The following is a 20,454-nucleotide window of genomic DNA, read 5'->3' on the forward strand; positions in this document are numbered from 1 at the left end:
TTCAATGTTGGAGCCAAGCTTGATTTGTTTTTGTTTTTTTTTATCTAAATCTAAAAAAAACTGTGAGCTGTTTGCTTGTGCAAAACTATTTTACAAAGCATGACAATACTTGTTGTCCAGAAAAAAACACACACACATAGCTTGCAGAGAGCCTCATTTCTGACTAACACCAAGCTATCAGTTTCCCATCATGCACATAGACTTTTAATTTATTGGCTGCTGTTATTAAAAAAGCTTGGCCGCACGTTCCTGGCCACCATGTTTGTGTGTAACACTAACCGCCCGCCATGGTGGGCTCTGCTTTCCACATGACAGCCTCCGACAGGAGAAAGCCACCTTTCATGCCAGCTTGCATTGAAGGATCCCACCCGAAAACCCCTGACTTATGTGTAATCGACCCCCTTCGTTCAGACGTTCGCCCCATCGGTTCTTAATTTCTCATCCTTCCCTCCCCCCCTGTCCCAGGTCTGCCGGACCCTTCACCCCTGGAGCGCTGCCCCGAGACGCGGGTCACGGACAGGGACAGCTGGTGGACCTCCCAGAATCCAGCTTATGAGGGACCGACTCAGACGCCACTCTGTTCACAGGTAACACATCTGGCTGATGTAGACTCAGACTGCATTAAAAAGAGAGTTGCATGCAAAACACATGCGCAACGAAAGAGCGCTCAGCTATGCGACAACATTTCTGGGACAACATTTCAGCTGATACTCTTGTGCACTGAATTATATTGAATGAGCACTTCCCAATTTACTAGTGTCGATCTATCCCTCATTAGCATAGACAGCCCTGAGTGAGATGCAGCCCATTTCTGAAAAGAGCACAATCTTATTTAAATTTAAAGCGACAGTCACAATTTGGATCAAAGTCAAAAAGGGGCAGTTTCAAAAAGTTATAACGCGTTATTTGTGGGTTATACTGCACTGAAACTTGACATACACACTCTAGGGACATTTGTGTACACGTATTGTACACTTATTTTCTCTGTCGGATGATTCTCTGTAAACCCTAAAGATGGTTGTGCGTGAAAATCCCAGTAGATCAGCAGTCTCTGAAATACTCAGACCAGCCCGTCTGGCACCAACAACCATGCCACGTTCAAAGTCACTTAAATCACCTTTGTTCCCCATTCTGATGCTCGGTTTGATCTGCAGCAGATCATCTAGACCATGTCCATATGCCTAAATGAATTGAGTTGCTGCCATGTGATTGGCTGATTAGAAATTTGCATTAACAAGCAGTTCGACAGGTGTACCTAATAAAGTGGCCGGCGAGTGTATAATATAATATTAATTAAGTGTACTTAGAAAACACTTTTAAAAACTGCACTTCTTTAAATGATTGTCGTTAAACAGGACCTATTATGCAAAAATCACTTTTATTAGGGGTTAATAAAGTTGTGTGGCAGCAGTCTGTGAATATAACCAGCTTCTAGAGGTGTAAAATGTATTAATTGCAGAAACACTTTGATTGACATTCTCACTTTGTACATGTCATCAGAGGGGGTAAGCCCCGCCCACTAGTGACCATCTCTCCCTCATTCCCTCATTGTTTTTGAATCTGCCACTATGCTGACACATATGCATTTGTAACTCAGCCCTCTTTTAAAAAGAGCACAATCTCATTTAAATTTAAAGTGACAGTCACGAATGCAGCACAATATGGATCAAAGCCTAAAAGGGAGTTATAAAGAGTTATAAAACTTTATTTGTGTCGTATTTTGAGCTAAAACTTCACATTTGCACTCTAGGGACCTCAGAGACCTATTTTACATCTTGTAAAAAGGCATAATAGCTCTCCTTTAAATTAGTACACCGATTATGGTGTGTTGAAGTACATACTAAAGCACAAGTTTATGTTTTTCACTGTATTGCTTTAAACGTACTAAACTGTGGCTTCATCATTACAGATACTGTATGTGATTGTAAATATATTTAAATGTGATTTTTAATCCTGTAAAAAAAAATTATTATTAACAATTAGTTGATTTTACTTAAAAAAGTGAGTAAACCCATTGCCTTAACATTATAAAGTAAATAAACTATGGACATAATTATAAAAATTAGGTTAGCTGCTATTCTGAAGTTTTTACATCAAACTGCTTCTTTTGCCATAATATTTCAGACTCGAAAACATGCGTTTCATTGAAACGCATGTTTGCGAGCCTCAGTTTAGGGTTAGTGATTTTGAGCAAAGCATTAAAGTGTAACAATTAGTCATCGTAGAGTGTGTGTGCTAAATACGGTGCTTTGAAGAATTTTTAAAGCATTCAAACTGATGATTTTGACTTGATGATAAAAAACCTAATGCTAAACCTTGCCTTAAAGACTTGGGATAGTAAGAAACCACCAATGCATTAAAACGACTTCAATGAGAATAAATCTGATGTATACTATAAAATAGTTTTGCACAAGAAAGACACTCCAAGTTTTGAGATATAAAAAAAATCAAGCTTCGACACACACTTTAAAATGTTACTTTTACTATTTGTTCAAACTACTTATTTAAATTGAGTTGAAACAACACAATTGTTACGTTTTTTAGGGGACAACTTGATTGTTTCATGTTCAATCCACTTAAAGATTTAAAAATATTAGGTTGACTTAATCGATTTGTGTTGGTACAACATGACACAATGGTGTGGAACCTAGCGTTTTTTACAGTGTAGGTTCCACATAATTGCTTCATGTTGTACCAGCACAAATCGATTAAGTTAACCTAATATTTTTTACATCTTTAAGTGGATTGAACATGAAACAATCAAGTTGTCCCCTAAAAAACAATTGTATTGTTTCAACTCATTTTAAACAAGTGGTTTGAACAAATAGTAAAAGTAAAATTTTAAAGAGTGTGTCGAAGCTTGAATTTTTTGTATATCTAAAAAAAACTAGCAGTGGTGTTTTTCTTGTGCAAAACTATTTTATAGTATACATCAGATTTTATTCTCATTGAAGTCATTTTAATGCATTGGTGGTTTCTTAATATCCCAAGTCTTTAAGGCAAGGTTTAGCATTAGGTTTTTTATCATCAAGTAAAAATCATCAGTTTGAATGCTTTAAAAATTCTTCAAAGCACCGTATTTAGCACACACACTCTACGATGACTAACTGTTACACTTTAATGCTTTGCTCAAATCACTAACCCTAAACTGAGGCTCGCAAACATGCGTTTTATTCGGCGCTGTCAAAAACGCTAGGTTCCACACCATCGTGTCATGTTGTACCAACACAAATCGATTAAGTTAACTCAATATTTTTTACATCTTTAAGTGGATTGAACAAAAACAATCAAGTTGTCCCCTAAAAAACGTAACAATTGTGTTGTTTCAACTCATTTTAAATACGTAGTTTGAACAAATAGTAAAAGTAACATTTTAAAGTGTGTGTCGAAGCTTGATTTTTTTTATCTCTCAAAACTCGGAGTGTCTTTCTTGTGCAAAACTATTTTATAGTATACATCAGATTTTATTCTCATTTAAGTCTAATTTAAGTTGTTTTAGTGCATTGGTGGTTTCTTACTATCCCAAGTCTTTAAGGCAAGGTTTAGCATTAGATTTTTTATCATCAAGTCAAAATAACAATTTGAATGCTTTAAAAATTCCTTAAAACACCACATTTAGCATACACTTTAGGATGACAAACTCTTCCACTTTAATGCTTTGCTCAAATCACTAACCCTAAAGTGTGTGCCGTTCAATAGAGCTTAACTTGTACTTATCCTTCAAACATTCCTTTGAAACTGACTTTGCTTCTTGTTTGACTTGGATTCAAGCATCCTCATGACTTGCAAAGCAGCCGTGCGCCATCAGCATAATGTTATGCGCAGCCCAAGGAAGCAGTTTGTTCGGTTAGTAGCCTTGAACTTTTAACCTTCAGACACGCTAGGCTGCAAATGCTAACATCACAATGTTGTGGACAGTCACTGAATGATATACGGCCTTTATCAAAGAAACCTGTTGAAAAATTTCCTCCTTATTTGCCCCGAGGGCGGTTAGCATGTGCATGCATGCTGGATATGCACAGAGGAGGAACGCTTCAGCTTATTCAAGAGAACTAATTTGTTTAGATTGTACGCCGTCCAAGTTTTTTCAGTCGCCACCTTTGGAAACTGATTGTGAAAATAGGTAATCTCTAGTAAATCTCTTAATCATCCGCATGCTGATTGATGGATTGATGCTGTGTTTGAGTTACTGACTGCAGTGCTGACTTTGGTTTTTCTCCACTGACATGTTAACAGTTAGTGGCATTAAAACAACTAATATAAACGTTCCTTCACGTTAAAGCTGGAGGGTATGGCAGTGTTGTTGAAGCTAAGTGATGTTATTTGCATATCAGCCTGCTTTGGTTGACTTAGTAATGTTAATTATTTTTTGCTTTGCATCTTTCAGACTTCCAATATTTCAGTGAGATAAAGCAGCGGTCAGTGAATTGTTTAATTAGTTCGATTATGACAGCTGGAACTACCACATACGCACACACACACAGCACTTTGCTTTATGACTCCATCATGATAATGATGCTGGTGACACTACTTATGTCAGCCTGCAAGTGTGTGTGTGTGTGTGTGTGTGTGTGTGTGTGTGTGTGTGTGTGTGCGTGTGTGTGTGTGTGTGTGTGTGTGTGTGTGTGTGTGTGTGTGCGTGTGTGTGTGTGTGTGTGTGTGTGTGTGTGTGCGCGTGCGCGTGTGTGTGTCTGAGATATAAGATAAGGACTAAAGGCTGGCAATAGCTGAAGAACCAGCTGCTGTTTGGTGAAAGAATGAGACCATAGGGAAAAGGAGGGTGTGTGTGTGTGTGTGAGAGAGAGAGAGAGAGACTGGAGAGGAACTACAAAACTGTGTTGCTTCCTACTTATTGACATATTTTGTTGTTTGTTAATTCTCCCTAATACTGTTGCTCAAAGTTTTTTTATCTGAATTATACGATGCGTATATCTGCAGACTCTTTTTGCATATCATTGACTATTTATTTACTTATGTAAATGTGTGTGTGTATGTATGTATGTATGTATGTATGTGTATATATATATATATATATATATATATATATATATATATATATATATATATATATATATATATGTCTATATGATTTATTTATAATACAGCTTGTAAAGTAATATTTTCGTTATTTTATAATATAATACACTCACCGGCCACTTTATTAGGTACACCTTACTAGTACCGGGTTGGACCACCTTTTGCCTTCAGAACTGCCTTTATCCTTCGTGGCATAGATTCAACAAGGTACTCAGGTTTGTAGCCAGGGGGGGTTCGGGTGGTTAGGAAGACCCACCCCTCACTGACCAGGTCCAGAATTTGTCCCATACATGAGCTCTTTTGTCCTATTTTGACTGCTATGCCATCATAAATAGTGAAATTAACCCATCAAAAAAGGTTTTAAGACCAAGTGGAATCCTCTGTTGCTTCAGTGTGCCTTCAGCTAATCAGTTTTTGCCAATAACATTTATTTTTCACGAGTCCAACATCCAGCTGTGCAAGACCACATATAATCTGTAAGTGAAGTCACCTTTCGCTACTCTAATGTTTTTAAATCGAGAAAATAGTTTTAACTATTGTTATCTATGAACTTTCAAATGTACTTTTTTGGTTATGATGAGCATCTAACGATCTATTTCAGCTAAAATAGTGCTTAAAATGTCACTAAAATGCAGAATTTAAATCTCATAATTAAATAGTAACCATATGATCCGTTTCCACTGAGTGGTGCGGTACGGTAAGCTTTGGTTTGGTACGCTTTTATGGCCGTTTAAAGGTACCTAAAAGTGAACCATACCATACCATACCACTTTTATGGTAAATGAGGCCTATAACCACAAAAAGGTTCACTTTTTGAGAAAAAAAAAAACAGCCCTTTCAGCAGGCTGGCTACAGGCCTGGTACTGGAAATACTACTCAGAGATTTTATTCCATTGATATGATAGCATCACGCTGTTGCTGCAGATTTGTCGGCTGCACATTATGATAATATCCCGTTCCACCACATGCCAAAGGTGCTCTATTGGATTGAGATCTGGTGACTGTGGAGGCCAGTGTTTGAGTACCGTGAACTTATTGTCATGTTCAAGAAACCAGTCTGAGATGATTCGCCCTTTATGACCTCTGGCATCAACAAGGCATTTGCGCCCACAGAACTGCCACTCTCTGGATATTTTCTCTTTTTTGGACCATTCTCTGTAAACCCTAGAGATGGTTGTGTGTGAAAATACCAGTAGATCAGCAGTTTCTGAAATACCCAGACCAGCCCGTCTGACGCCAACAACCATGCCACATTCAAAGTCACTTAAATCACCTTTCTTCCCCATTCTGATGCTCGGTTTGAACTGCAGCAGATCGTCTTGACCATGTCCACATGCTTAAATGTATTGAGCTGCTGCTGCCATATGATTGGCTGATTAGAAATTTGCATTAACAAGTTGGACAGGTGTACCTAATAAAGTGGCTGGTGAGTATATAATATAATATAGTAGATATATTATAAGAGAAACTTGGTTTGTTTACCAAACAAGTGTTTCTAATTGGATTTGCGTTGTAAACCTTAAGTAAAAGTTACTTTTTTTAAAATTATTTACTATTCATTGTTTTATTTCATGTTTTAGGTTCTTAGTCACTACCAAAATCATTCGACATATCACCACAGAGTTACAAAAAAAACTAAAAAACTTATGCACAGAAATAGCTAAAACTTGCTATATAATCCACAGACATGCATTGAAAAATGACCTAATATCTAAAGGCCATTATATCAGTGTCTGTATCCAAAATAACATACTTCCTGACTTTAATGTGAAAATTGTCACATTTTACAATAAGATTTCATTAGTTAATGTAGTTACTAACATGAATTAATTATGAACAAGACTTAATCATCAGAATTCATGCTTGTTAACATTAATAAACCGTGAGTTAACATGAATTAACAATGAACAACTGTATTTTAACATGCATGAACTAACATCAAGTAACATTTATTATATACCGTGAAATTTCATTATTGCTAGACGTAATTAAAAGCATGACATATATGGGTCAAAGAGACAACATACTATTTTGTTGTAAGCATCTTTATATGGTCAGAAAACTAATTAAATGCAACAAACATGTCTACCTTAATGATTTACATAACTTTGGTGAAAATAAAATGTCAAGATATGGGTGAAATAATGTTCTATTGTCATTCAGCGTAACTGATATACAGTATTCATGTAAAAATGAAACAGCATACTTCTTCTGACCTACATATTAAAATGTATAAAAGGAGGAAGTGAATGTTTTTATTTTAAAAACAACTTGTTGTTGACTAAATGGGTAAATCTAGTGGTTTAAATGATCCTGGGAAAGTATAAAGATGAAATGAAATGAAAATTAATGAGTATTTTGGGACCAGACTGTAATCTTTATAGATATAATATTTGATAAAGGATTCTTGTGAATGAAATTTTAGCAGATGTCATCTTTACACTATAAATATATATATTTCAATAAGTCATCACTACAAATGTTTTCATGTTACTTTAACTTAAGTTAATCAGGTTTCAACTAAATTCTGTTTAGTTATACAAAGTTTAACTCAATAACTTTGATTGATGCAAGTTCAGAAGACAAGCTAATTTGATTCGACTAACACACTTTAGCCAGCTATAATTTCAATCATTCATTCATTGTCCTTCGCATTAGTTATCAGGGGTCGCCACAACGGAATGAATCGCCAACTATTCCGGCATATGTTCCCAGTACTGGGAAACAGCCATACATACTGTACTCATTGACACTACGGCCAATTTAGTTTATTTAATACCTACAGCGCATGTGTTTGGACTGTTGGGGGAAACCGGAGCACCCGGAAGAAACCCACGCCAACACGAGGAGAACATGCAAACTCCACACAGAAATGCCCACTGGACTCAAACCAGCGACCTTCTTGCTGTGAGGAGACAGTCCTAACCACTGAGCCAGCGTGCCACAAAAATTTGTTATACTGTAAAAAATGCAGGGTTCCACAAAATTAATTCATGTTGTCCCAACGTAAATCAAGTAAGTTAACTTAATATTTTTGCAAATTTAAGTAGGTTGAACATAAAACCATTAAGTTTTCCATAAAAAAACATAAGAATTGTGTTGTTTCAACTAATTTTTTGAGTGCAAGATAGACAATATTGTTCACTCCAAAAATATATATATTTAAAGATATATATTGCTGTTTTATACTGTCCGGAAGGCTAAATATGATGGGATGAAGGGATGCAGATCACCCAAAACATTCAACATCTAACCACAACAGTTTTTTTAGTTGAAGGAACTTTGGTTGTAACTAAAGACGGTTCATTTTTCAGCTCAGTCTGATCAAAGCGAGGGGTTTGTGTGAAGTTCAGCTCACTGTCGCTGGGCCTCTGATCATTAGCATTCTGCTAAAACCCTCCTGTATGCGCTTGAGGAAAAGACTGAATATACAATTACAGCAATATTTGGAGAATAATATTAGTGATGCATGACTTGCTGCTATTAGTATTACTTAGAATGATTCAGAAATATTTTGCTAATACTTTACAATAGGGCTGTTTTAGTTAATTTTAGTTCATGTATTTAAAAAAAACATTGAACAATGCATTTATTACAGTATTTATTCATCATTATTATTAATTAATGAAAGTAAAGTTGTTGATTGTTCATGTTAACTCACAGTGCATTACCTAATGTTAGCAAGGCACAACTTTTCTTGGGTTAGGGTTGGAACACAAACGTTTTGAACAAAAAAGAAGATATTTTGAAGAATGTTGGAAACCAGTAGCCATTACTATGCACGTACAGTACTATGGAAGTCAATGGCTACCAGAAACCAGCAAATCTTTTACTACATTTCCTACTTTTGTCTTGTTTCTAGTCCAAATATCTAAAAGCTCTTAAATCAAGAAGCATTTACAGTGTGAATAACATTAGTTAATGAATAGATCATGAAGTTGTTAGTTCAGGTTAACTCACAGTGCATTAACTAATGCTAATAAAGCAGAACTTTAGATTTTAATAATGCATTAGTAAATGTTGAACTATGATTAATAAATGCAGTTTATCTGAATATTACAATTGGAATTTTATACACTTATCCTGCACTCTTAAAGGGACAGTTCACGCAAAAATAAAAACTCTTGTCATCATTTGCGCACTTTTCACTTGTTCAAAACATGTTTGAGTTTCTTTCTTCTGTTATTGTTAGGGTTAGAACACAAAAGTTTTAAACACGAAAGAAGATATTTTGAAGAATGTTGGAAACCAGGAGCAATTTTCCTTTTGTTTTGCCTTGCTTCTAGTCCCAATATCTAAAAGCTCTTAAATCAAGAAGCATTTTATATAGACAAGCATATAATATTGTCTTGTTTTACAAAATATGACAAAATTAATTGAGTTTTTCCCTAAAACAAACAAAATAATCTGCCATTTTCCAAAAGACAAACACTATGGAAGTCAATGACTTCCAGAAACCAGCAAAGGAGTTTGTTTCTTGTTTCTAGTCCGAATATCTAGAAGCTCTTAAATTAAGAAGCATTCACATTGTTGCTAACATTAGTTAATGAATAAATCATGAAGTTGTTAGTTCAGGTTAACTCACAGTGCATTTACTAATGCTAATAATACAGAACTTTAGATTTTAATAATGCATTAGTAAATGTTGAACTATGATTAATAAATGCAGTGTATCTGAATATTACAATTGGCTTATTATATATTTATCCTGCACTCTTAAAGTAAAAATAATATTTACCAAAAATAAAAACTCTTGTCATCGAAGAGTTTTTGTTTTGTCTTGTTTCTAGTCCAAATATCTAAAAGCTCTTAAATCAAGAAGCGTTTTATATAGACAAGCATATACTGTCCTAGTCTTGTTTTAAAAAATAATATTCTAAAATAAAGTGAGTTTTTCCTTAAAACAAGCAAAATAATTAGCCATTTTCCAAAAACAAATACCATGGAAGTCAATGGCTACCAGAAACCAGCAAAAAATGCTTTAAATGCTTTAAAGCTCTTAAATTAGGAAGCATTTTATTAGACAAGCATTTGATATTGTCTTGTTTTTGAGAAATATGCCAGAATTAAGTGAGTTTTTTTTACTTTAAAACAAGCAAAATAATCTGTCATTTCCTAAAAACAAATACTATGAAAGTGTAACCCTCCCCAGCTGGGTACACCAAAAAAAAAAAAAAAAAAAAAAAAAAAAAAGAAAAAAAAAAAAAAAAAAAAAATATATATATATATATATATACACTGAAAAAAGTGTTGCGTGCAAATCTGTTGCAAACAATTTATTTGTGTTGAATTTAAACAAACAAATTAAATTGAGCAATGTTCAACTTAATTTGTTTGTTTAAATTCAGCCCAAATAAATAGTTTACAAACAATTAACGTAAAAAAATTTTGTAAATCCAAGGAATCATCTTTGAATAATTTTTTTCAGTGTATATATATATATATATATAGGAGCCCTGGTATCCCAGCAGAAGCAATATGTAATAACTGGTCCTTTAGCTGAAAATTATAGCAGTATGTACTTCAATAGACTTTTATTTAGAAACCTATACTTCCCAAAATGAGAAGTATAATGAAAATTGACAATAAATGTTTTGTCAAACCTTCAGGTTTATTCAATCAAAAATATAAAATAAAATAAATAGATCAATGAATAAAATTAAGCTAAAATCAGTGCAAAAATAAAAAGTATAAAAAATATACATGTATATGAAACCAAAATAATAAAGTAACAGAATTATATAACTACTGACTCACAAATCCATCCAACAGAAAATGAGATTATTTAAAGATTCACATGACACTTCTCAAAGCATCCCCATATTTTATATACAGTTGAAGTCAGAATTATTAGCCCTCCTGTTTATTTTTTTCACCAGGTTCTTTTAAAAGGAGAGAAGATTTGTTCAACACATTTCTAAACATAATAGTTTTAATAACTCATCTCTAATAACTGATTTATTTTATCTTTGTCATGATGACAGTAAATAATATTTGACTAGATATTCTTCAAGACACTTCTATACAGCTTAAAGTGACATTTAAAGGCTTAACTAGGTTAATTAGGTTAACTAGGCAGGTTAGGGTAATTAGGCAAGTTATTGTATAATGATCTAATTATTTTGTCCTTAAAATGGTTTTTAAAAAATTAAAAACTGCTTTTATTCTAGCCGAAATAAAACAATCAAGACTTTCTCCAGAAGAAAAAATATTATCAGACACACTGTGAAAATTTCCTTGCTCTGTTAAACATAATTTGGGAATAATTTAAAAAAGAAAATAAATTAAAAGGGGGGCTAATAATTCTGACTTCAACTGTAAATCAAAATAAAATAAAAATAAATTTGCTCTCTTCTCTGCGTGTTGTCTTCTTTATTTATGAATCAGATTTGTCAAGGGTCTACAGAAATCAATGGCTACCAGTTACCAACATTCTTCAAAATATCTTCTTTTGTATTTAACAGATGAAAGAAACTCAAACAAGTTTATAAACAAGTCAAAAGTGAAAAAATGATGACAGAATAGTCATTTTTGGTAAACTATCTCTTTAAGAGTGCAGATTTTCTGTTAATTAATTATCCAGTCTTTGCATTGCAAATATCCAATGCAAAAAACAAAGTTTTTACACATAAAAAGTTTACACTGTTCATTTCCCAATGCAACCACAAATTAACATTGCTCTGAAAACCCTCTTTATTCTTAACAAACGTATGAGAGCACAGAAAATCCCTCTGTCTCTGTCTGATGATGTGGCAAAGTGTTAACTGCGACAACGGCTACCGATCACATGCGGTTGCGCAAGACTCACGAGACTTCAGCCATGCCTCTATGGGCGCTAGCTAAATATTTAGCTCATTACGAGCGAGGTTATCTTCCATCTGGAAGCAAAGGATCGGTTGACAATTCAAAGCAGAAGAAAGTTCAAGGCCTTCAGCCTCACCCTAAAAGCCCAGGGTTAACACCGGCCGGCCAGTAATGAAGCGAGCGCCGATAAACTCAGGAAGAGCTGTGCTTCCTATGAAAATATTTATCATTCCAGAAACCTTTGGCTACAGAGGACTTTAGGAATTAATTTGTGTTTTCTTAGGAAGGGGGCGGGGGGTGTCTGGACTGCTCAGGATGGGGAACTCGCTTTGCCTCCTCGAGCAGGAATTGGGCAGCTTATTCACAATTTATTAGGGTTAGTAATCAGAACCATGACGGGAAGAGAAGACTGCAGAACGAGACCTGATGCTATTATACTCAGAAAAGCAGAGCGTTAAATCAAGCTTGACCCCATGCACATGACCTTTTTACGACAATATTAGTGTGGGGAAAGAAACTAAATAAGTGTTGGCTGCTTTTATGTCTGTTGTCAAAATAATTGTAAGTATTAGATTGCTGAAGGATTTGCTTAAATGAACAGAAATGTCTGCATGTGATGCGCGCTTCCGCATTGAGATCTGAGAATCAAACTACGTAAAATGTGAATACAAAGAGGTCCTTTTTCACGTTTCAATTTGTGTTTGTTTTATGAAGGAATCAAGTGTAATCAGATATTACACAGCTAACACAAATATGTCCAAAGAGCGTTCTCTTGAAGTTACCAAAATGTTATTTTTAAATGTTCAAAACAGGAACATTTTACAGTCACACTTTATAATAAGGAATAATGTATTTACTAACATGAACTAATAATGAACAATACTCGTACAGGATTTATTAATAATAGTTCAACATTTAATAATGCTTTATTAAAATCCAAATTCATACTTGTTACAATAAGAACTAATAATGAACAACTGTATTTTCATGAACTAATGCTAACTAACATGAACAAATACTGTAATAAATGCATTGTTTGGTATTTGTTAATGTTAGTACATATATTAACTAACATTAGCTAATACAACCTTATTTAGTGTTACCCATATTACAACGTTTCATTAGTTAATGTTAATGTATTCTCTAGGAGGTAACATGAACTAACAATGAATGACTCTATTTTCATTAACTAACAGTAACAAAGATGAACAATTACTGTAATAAATGCATTGAGTATTTGTTAATGTTAGTAAATATATTAGCTAACATTAGCTAATACAACCTTATTTAGTGTTACCCATATTACAACGTTTCATTAGTTAATGTTAATGTATTCTCTAAGAGGTAACATGAACTAACAATGAATGACTCTATTTTCATTAACTAACATTAACAAAGATGAACAAATACTGTAATAAATGCATTGTTTGGTATTTGTTAATGTTAGTAAATATATTAGCTAACATTAGCTAATACAACCTTATTTAGCGTTACCCATATTACAACGTTTCATTAGTTATTGTTAATGTATTCTCTAAGTTTACGTTTATAGGAATAAACTACTTATAAAATGCATACAAACGTTTTTCGAAGAACGACAAGGGGGATATAATCTGAGAGAAGAACTAAATTTTAGGAGGTTGGGTTGACTTTTGTGCATGTCTGTCTGTGGTGTAAAACTATGAAACAGTCTTGATCTGACTCTTAAACAATGTCAGGATAAGAATCAATCTAAAAAGTTGTATAAATATATATTATTAAAGGAGTATAATGATGAAGGTGATTGAAAAGGTATAAAAAGAGAAAGGTATGATGACATTTTAATTAATGGCTATTTGCAGTACTAGGTTTTTTTGTCTTTTGTTTTTTTCTCTGGGTTTATGTTACAAGGTATACGGGTACAAATGGAACCAAACATATAGTTTGTCAGATATGCCAAAAGGATAGAATGTGTTCATGTGAAAGGAAGAGATAAGTAAAGGAAGAAATAAGTTTGATGTATGTGGTAATGGGGTGGGAAAATAATAAGCTTGTGCTTCATCCCACTCCATTTTCGACCATGTTGAAATGTATTCTTTTGTTAATGATATTTTATGTATGATACTTTGTTCGAAAATAAATAAATCAAATCAAGAGGTAACATGAACTAACAATGAATGACTCTATTTTCATTAACTAACATTAACAAAGATGAACAAATACTGTAATAAATGCATTAGGTATTTGTTAATGTTAGTAAATATATTAACTAATACAACCTTATCGTAAAGTGTTATGCATTTTACAATATCTCATGAGTTAATGTTAGTTAATATATTTTCTAAGAATTAACAATAGTTTTCCAGCATTTACTAATCATATGTGCATTTAATAATGCATTATTTACATCAAAAGTTGTGTTTATTAACATTAGTTAAAGCTAACAAAAAAACAAACAAAGTTAACATAAACTAACAATGAATGACTTTATTTTCATGAACTAACATTAACAAAGATGAATAAATACTGTAATAAATATATTGTTCATAGTTTGTATAAATGAATAATAAATAATAAATAAAATGGAACCTTAAAGTGTCACCCATTTTGCAGTGTTTCATTAGTTAATGGTAGTTACTATATTTTCTAAGAATTAACAATACTTGTACAGCATTTACTAATCATACGTGCATTTAATAATGCATTATTTACATCCAAAGAGCTTGTTAAAATTAGTTTAAGCTAACAAAAGTTAAAATGAAGTAACAATGAATTACTGTATTTTCGTTAACTAACATTAACAAAGACGAATTACTACTGTAAAATGTATTATTCATGGTATGATCATGATCGTAAATAAAATAATTAACTACTTAAATGACTTAATTACCATTAATTACCATTTGTTTCCTATGTTTTAACAATATAAATTTTATATAGTTCACTGTAAAAAAAAATGCTGGGCTCCAAACAATTGATTTGTGTTGGGACAACATGAAGGAATTAAGTTAGCTTATTAGTTTTTACAAATGTAAGTAGATTAAACGTAAAACAATTAAGTTGTCCCCCCAAAAAACCCTCAATAATTATGTTGTTTCAGCTCAATTTAAATAAGTAGTTTGAACAAACAGCAAGCCTCATTTTTTTGAGTGTACTAAAGTAATGTTATCCTCCCCAAATGTCTGTTAATCCCTTAGAATAACCCAAAAAAGCACTATATAAATTTAAGGAATTATTATTATTATTATTATTATTATTATTATTATTATTATTATTATTATTAATTTAAATAATTAGTTATTTTTATATAATGTTTTTGGAGTGTTGAACTTATTATGAAACAGTATGTTCTGAAACAAGTAGTAACAATTAAGACTAACTAAAATGATTTACAAAAAAAGGTCCCACAGACAACATATGGGTAACCTATTGATGTCTTGAGGACATTATTAAAGAAGAGATAACTTTAATCAAACATTCTCCACTCAAAACATGTTTTTGCTGCTTGTTCAAACTACTTGTTTAAAATGAGCTGAATTAAAACAATTATTGAGGTTTTTTTAGGAACAACTTAATTTGTTTATGTTCAGTCCACTTAAATTTGCAAAAACAATAAAGTTAACTTAATCGATTTGTGTTGGGATGGCATGAAGGAGTTATGTGGCATCCTGCATATTTACAGCACTAAAATATAACTTGAAGAACATTTCTTAGAACTTTCCAGAACGTTTGCCAAATGTTGCCATGGCATTCTCAGAATGCTCGCTGTTGCTGTAGCTGCAGTAACATATTTCCAGTGGCAGGAGACCAAATTTATGATGCATAATTTAATTGAATGTAATGCCATTCTGCTCTTTTACACTCCAAAAAAGGATTTTTATATAATTATTTTTTTTATTAATTCACTGTTAAAAATGCCGGGTTCCACAAAATTACTTCATGTTCTCTCAACACAAATTAATTCAATTGTTTTTACAAATGTAAGTGGATTGAACATAAAACAATTAAGTTGTCCCTAAAAAACTTCAAGAATTGTGTTGTTTCAGCTCATTTTAAATAAGTAGTTTGAACAAACAGCAAAGGTCATTGTTTTTGAGTGTTGTACTTATTATGAAACAGCAGTAGTAACATTTAAGACCTAAAATGATTCACAAAAAAGTCACAAAAACAAAGTATGAACAACTTATTGTTGGATTGAGGACATTATTAAAGATGAGATAACTTTAATCAAACATTCTACACTCAAAAATGTTTTTGCTGGTTGTTCAAACTACTTATTTAATATAAACACAGTAATTGAGATTTTTCAGGACAACTTAATTTTGTTATGTTAAATCTACTTAAATTTGTAAACTTAATCAATTTGTGTTGAGACAACATGAATGAATTGTGTGGAACATTGCATTTTGTGTACACTCCACAATTAATTAATGCTGTCCCAACAAAAATTAAGTTAACTTAACACTTTTAACAAAAATTTATGTGGATTGAACATAAAAAATTAAGTTGTCTCAGTGAAATCTCAAGAATTGTGTTGTTTCAGCTCATTTTAGTTAAGAAGTTCGAACAAGTTAAAAAGATTTCATGTTCTCCCAACACAAACGAATATACGTTAACTAACATGAACAAATACTGTAATCAATGCATTGTTTAGTATTTGTTAATGATAGTAAATACATTAAATCAACTTAAATTTGTTAACTTAATCGATTTGTGTTGAGACAACATGAATGAATTGTGTGGAACATTGCATTTTTTTACAGTGTACACTCCACAATTAATTCATGCTGTCCCAACAAAAACTAAGTTAACTTAACACTTTTAACAAAAATGTATGTGGATTGAACATAAAAAATTAAGTTGTCTCAATGAAATCTCAAGAATTGTGTTGTTTCAGCTCATTTTAATTAAGAAGTTCGAACAAGTTAAAAAGATTTCATGTTCTCCCAACACAAATGAATTAATGTTACCTAACATGAACAAATACTGTAATCAATGCATTGTTTGGTATTTGTTAATGATAGTAAATACATTAAATCAACTTAAATTTGTTAACTTAATCGATTTGTGTTAAGATAACATGAATTAATTGTGTGGAACATTGCATTTTTTTTACAGTGTACACTCCACAATTAATTCATGCTGTCCCAACAAAAATTAAGTTAACTTAACACTTTTAATAAAAATGAATGTGGATTGAACATAAAAAAATTAAGTTGTCTCAATGAAATCTCAAGAATTGTGTTGTTTCAGCTCATTTTAGTTAAGAAGTTTGAACAAGTTAAAAAGATTTCATGTTCTCCCAACACAAATGAGTTAACGTTAACTAACATGAACAAATACTGTAATCAATGACTTGTTTGGTATTTGTTAATGATAGTAAATGCATTAAATCAACTTAAATTTGTTAACTTAATCGATTTGTGTTGAGACAACATGAATGAATTGTGTGGAACCCTGCAGTTTTTATAGTGTACCCTTCATTCATGTTCTCCCAACACAAATTAACTAAATTAACTTAATTGTTTTTACAAATTTAAGTGGCTTCAATGAAAAAAAACAACAACAAGCACCAAAAATCTTTTCCTTTTTAGTGAAATCCAAGAAATACGAGATGATGAATGTCACTCTTATTACAATGCTTTTCAAATCATTCAATGAAAGTCAAAACTGAATGCACTGCATGTCCGTGCAAATACGTCGTGAGAAATTCGATTTGGTTTATTGCTGTCATGTCAGAAAATGCATGAGTCAATATTTCTTGGACTTGTTTGTGGTATTGCAAACAGAGAAAGTAAGCATCAGCGTTTACTACATCTGCAACACATGAAACCAGCTTCAGATTTCAATGTCTGATTGAGGATTTACTTAATAATCTGGAATTGTGCAATAGTGACCTGCGTTTATGTGAAGAAAAATAAAAGCACTGAAGGTATTGAGCAGGGGGCTGAGAGAGCTTCTCAAGGACGATGAATGCTTCTCTTTGAAAAATGCTTAGCAAGGCACCCTAAAATTACCTTATTAGCTTCCTGACTTTAAACATCGGCTCAGCGATTTCAGAGTAATCATCTGGCTTGATGTGAAATACGCCATTGATTTATCTCATTGCGTACAAGAAAACAGCTCTCGCGAATACACACGTATGCGCAAGCTTAAACAAGAACAAAATAATAGCATGAGCGATTATATTAAGTGTTAATAAAAATTATATGCATGTGAAAAGAGCTATTATTAAGACAATAGATCAGAATAACACTAATGGAGTTTAGATTTACTCTACTTTTAATAATCAACAAGGCCTTTTTCCATTTAAAGATTGTTTTGCACTTAAAAATATAAGATAGTGAAGCAAAATAATATTGCATAGCATTTTAGATGCAAAATATAAAATCAAAATTATAATATTATACATAACAGATAGACAAAAACAAGAACAACATTTCTACTTTCTATTTTATTTACCGTATAGTGTTTGGCTATATCAGTTTTTGTTGATAAAAAGCCCCTAAATTGTAATTACTATACTTTTTGTCATCTTTTTTAATGTCTAGACATCATTTGTTCTTTTTATAATGTGTTTTTGTCATCAATTATTATTTTATTATTTACAATTTAGATTTTTTTTCATTGCATTTGCTCTGTGTGATGCGGAAGTCTCACTTTAAATGACTGTATGTGTGCCTAAACGGTCTTTATTCATATTAATACAATATAATTACAAATTAAAACTCGTTCAACCTTTTTTGGACTCCTAAATTATGTGGAACAAAGCACATTAAAGCAGTAAGTCTAACATCAACTCTGTAAAAACGTGTGTAAAATGTGTCTCAAAAATGAATCACCAATTTAAACTAATATTCTGTGTTATAATGCATAAAACTAAAACCTCTTAGACTGATCTGAAAAATATCAAGATTTTTTTTTATTCATGTATAGCAAATTAAATATAGAGCTAAATATAATAAAACAGAAACAATTTAAACAATGTAATACGCCTTTAAACTAAATCACACTTTCAATCTGAGCATCTCAAATCAAACTACAATCTGTCTAGCATTATTTATGCATACATTTGATTTCTATATATTCTATTCTTTTACTATATTAATAATAATGTTTTAATGGTTAAAAACAGTACTGAATACAAAGCCTAGCCGTCTGTTATTTTAAATGCACTCTTTTAAAGTGATCCTAAAGAATATTGTATGCATTAATAATAAAAAGTCTTCTTATAATTTCTTGCAAACAGTGTTTTTTTCCCCTTTAACGCACAGTAAGCTTTTAAATGTTATCTTATTTGACGTTAACACTTTATGATCCCAAATTATAGTTTATTTATTTATTTATTTATTTATTTATTTATTTAGTTAGTTAGTTATTGGTTTATTTATATATTTATTTAATTATAAGGTATATAATAAGCAAACTTTGAACATTCAATAATAATGATAATAATGTGACAATAAAATATTGCGATAACTTCGAGATGCAAAGCTGGATTTTCGTCCTTTTTTCTGGGTTCTTCTGACTATACTGATATATAGTATATATAATGGATCAAAAACTTTTTTCAAAATTGTCCTTGAACAAGAATGGCTGTTCAATATTTTTATGACGACTGATATAAGGTGATGAACCACTTCAAATGTTGACTACTGTATGTGGGATATATTGCGCGTAATTTTATAAAGATTCTACCGATTACACTGGTTTGTTATTGTCAAATGCATCACACGATATGACAATATTAATACGTTAATAAATAATGCACTTACCATATCCGAAGCAAAGCAAGCGAAAAATCAGCGAACAAGTTTAGAAAAGTTTGTCCATCCTGCGTGACGCGGGTTCTTCAAAGCGCCGACAGACGAGTTTAATGTCGCATCCTAATGTTATAGTCGACTATTAAAAGTGGTGTTCGCCTTTATATCGCAGTGTTCTTGAGTTCTGCCGTGTGTGTGTGTGTTGCTCCCTGCGTGTGTGCGCACTCGAGTGCACACTAATGTGAAGAAACCTTCAATAAATGAACGACCTGAAGATCCTCCTCCTGCTGCTGCTGCTCGTGTACTCAGCGCGCGCGCGTGCAGCTCTACCACAATGAGTTCGTCCCGCTGCGCGTGATTGTATGCGCGCGCACGCAGATTTATTCTTGTGGGAATGTACACTGAAAAACAATGTTTCATTATTTTAAGTTAAGTGGCAGCAAACAATTTATATGGGCTCAATTTAAACTAACAAATCATACTTAGAAGTGTTCAACTTAATTTGTTTAAATTCAGCCAATATAATTTTTTTTAAAAATGAGTAAATCCTAATGAATAATTTTTTTTCTGTGTAGCTGCCTCACAAATATACTAGTGAAATGTACAAAACAGACGTAAAAATTTATAATAATAATAATAATAATAATAATAATAATAATAGTAATAATTCTTTACATTTATGTAGTACTTTTCTAGGTACTCGAAGCAATTTACAGATGTTGGGCAAATTATATTTAACTTTTACTTTAGTGTTATAATATCAGTCATTGTTTGTTTGTTTGTTTGTTTGTTTGTGAGTTAAATCAACAAAAGCAAAAAACAGTGGTTGCAAATCTATATTGCAGTTAAAGGTAAATGGCTTGAAAACACT

The 20,454-nt window shown here is 32.3% G+C and overlaps 1 protein-coding gene across 2 annotated transcripts in view; it reads right to left on the reverse strand.

Moving 5' to 3' along the window:
- The window catches only part of eya2 (EYA transcriptional coactivator and phosphatase 2), an 86,017-nt gene extending 66,186 nt beyond the window's left edge, over positions 1-19,831 (reverse strand). For both annotated transcript variants that reach the window (XM_056460622.1, XM_056460620.1), the window contains exon 1: positions 19,596-19,831. The gene's annotated coding sequence lies outside the window, so the exon portion shown is untranslated. The remainder of the gene's footprint in view (positions 1-19,595) is intronic.
- Between the last annotated feature and the right edge of the window lie 623 nt (positions 19,832-20,454).

The sequence above is a fragment of the Danio aesculapii genome, chromosome 6 (genome assembly GCF_903798145.1).
Source record: "Danio aesculapii chromosome 6, fDanAes4.1, whole genome shotgun sequence".
NCBI lineage: Eukaryota > Metazoa > Chordata > Actinopteri > Cypriniformes > Danionidae > Danio > Danio aesculapii.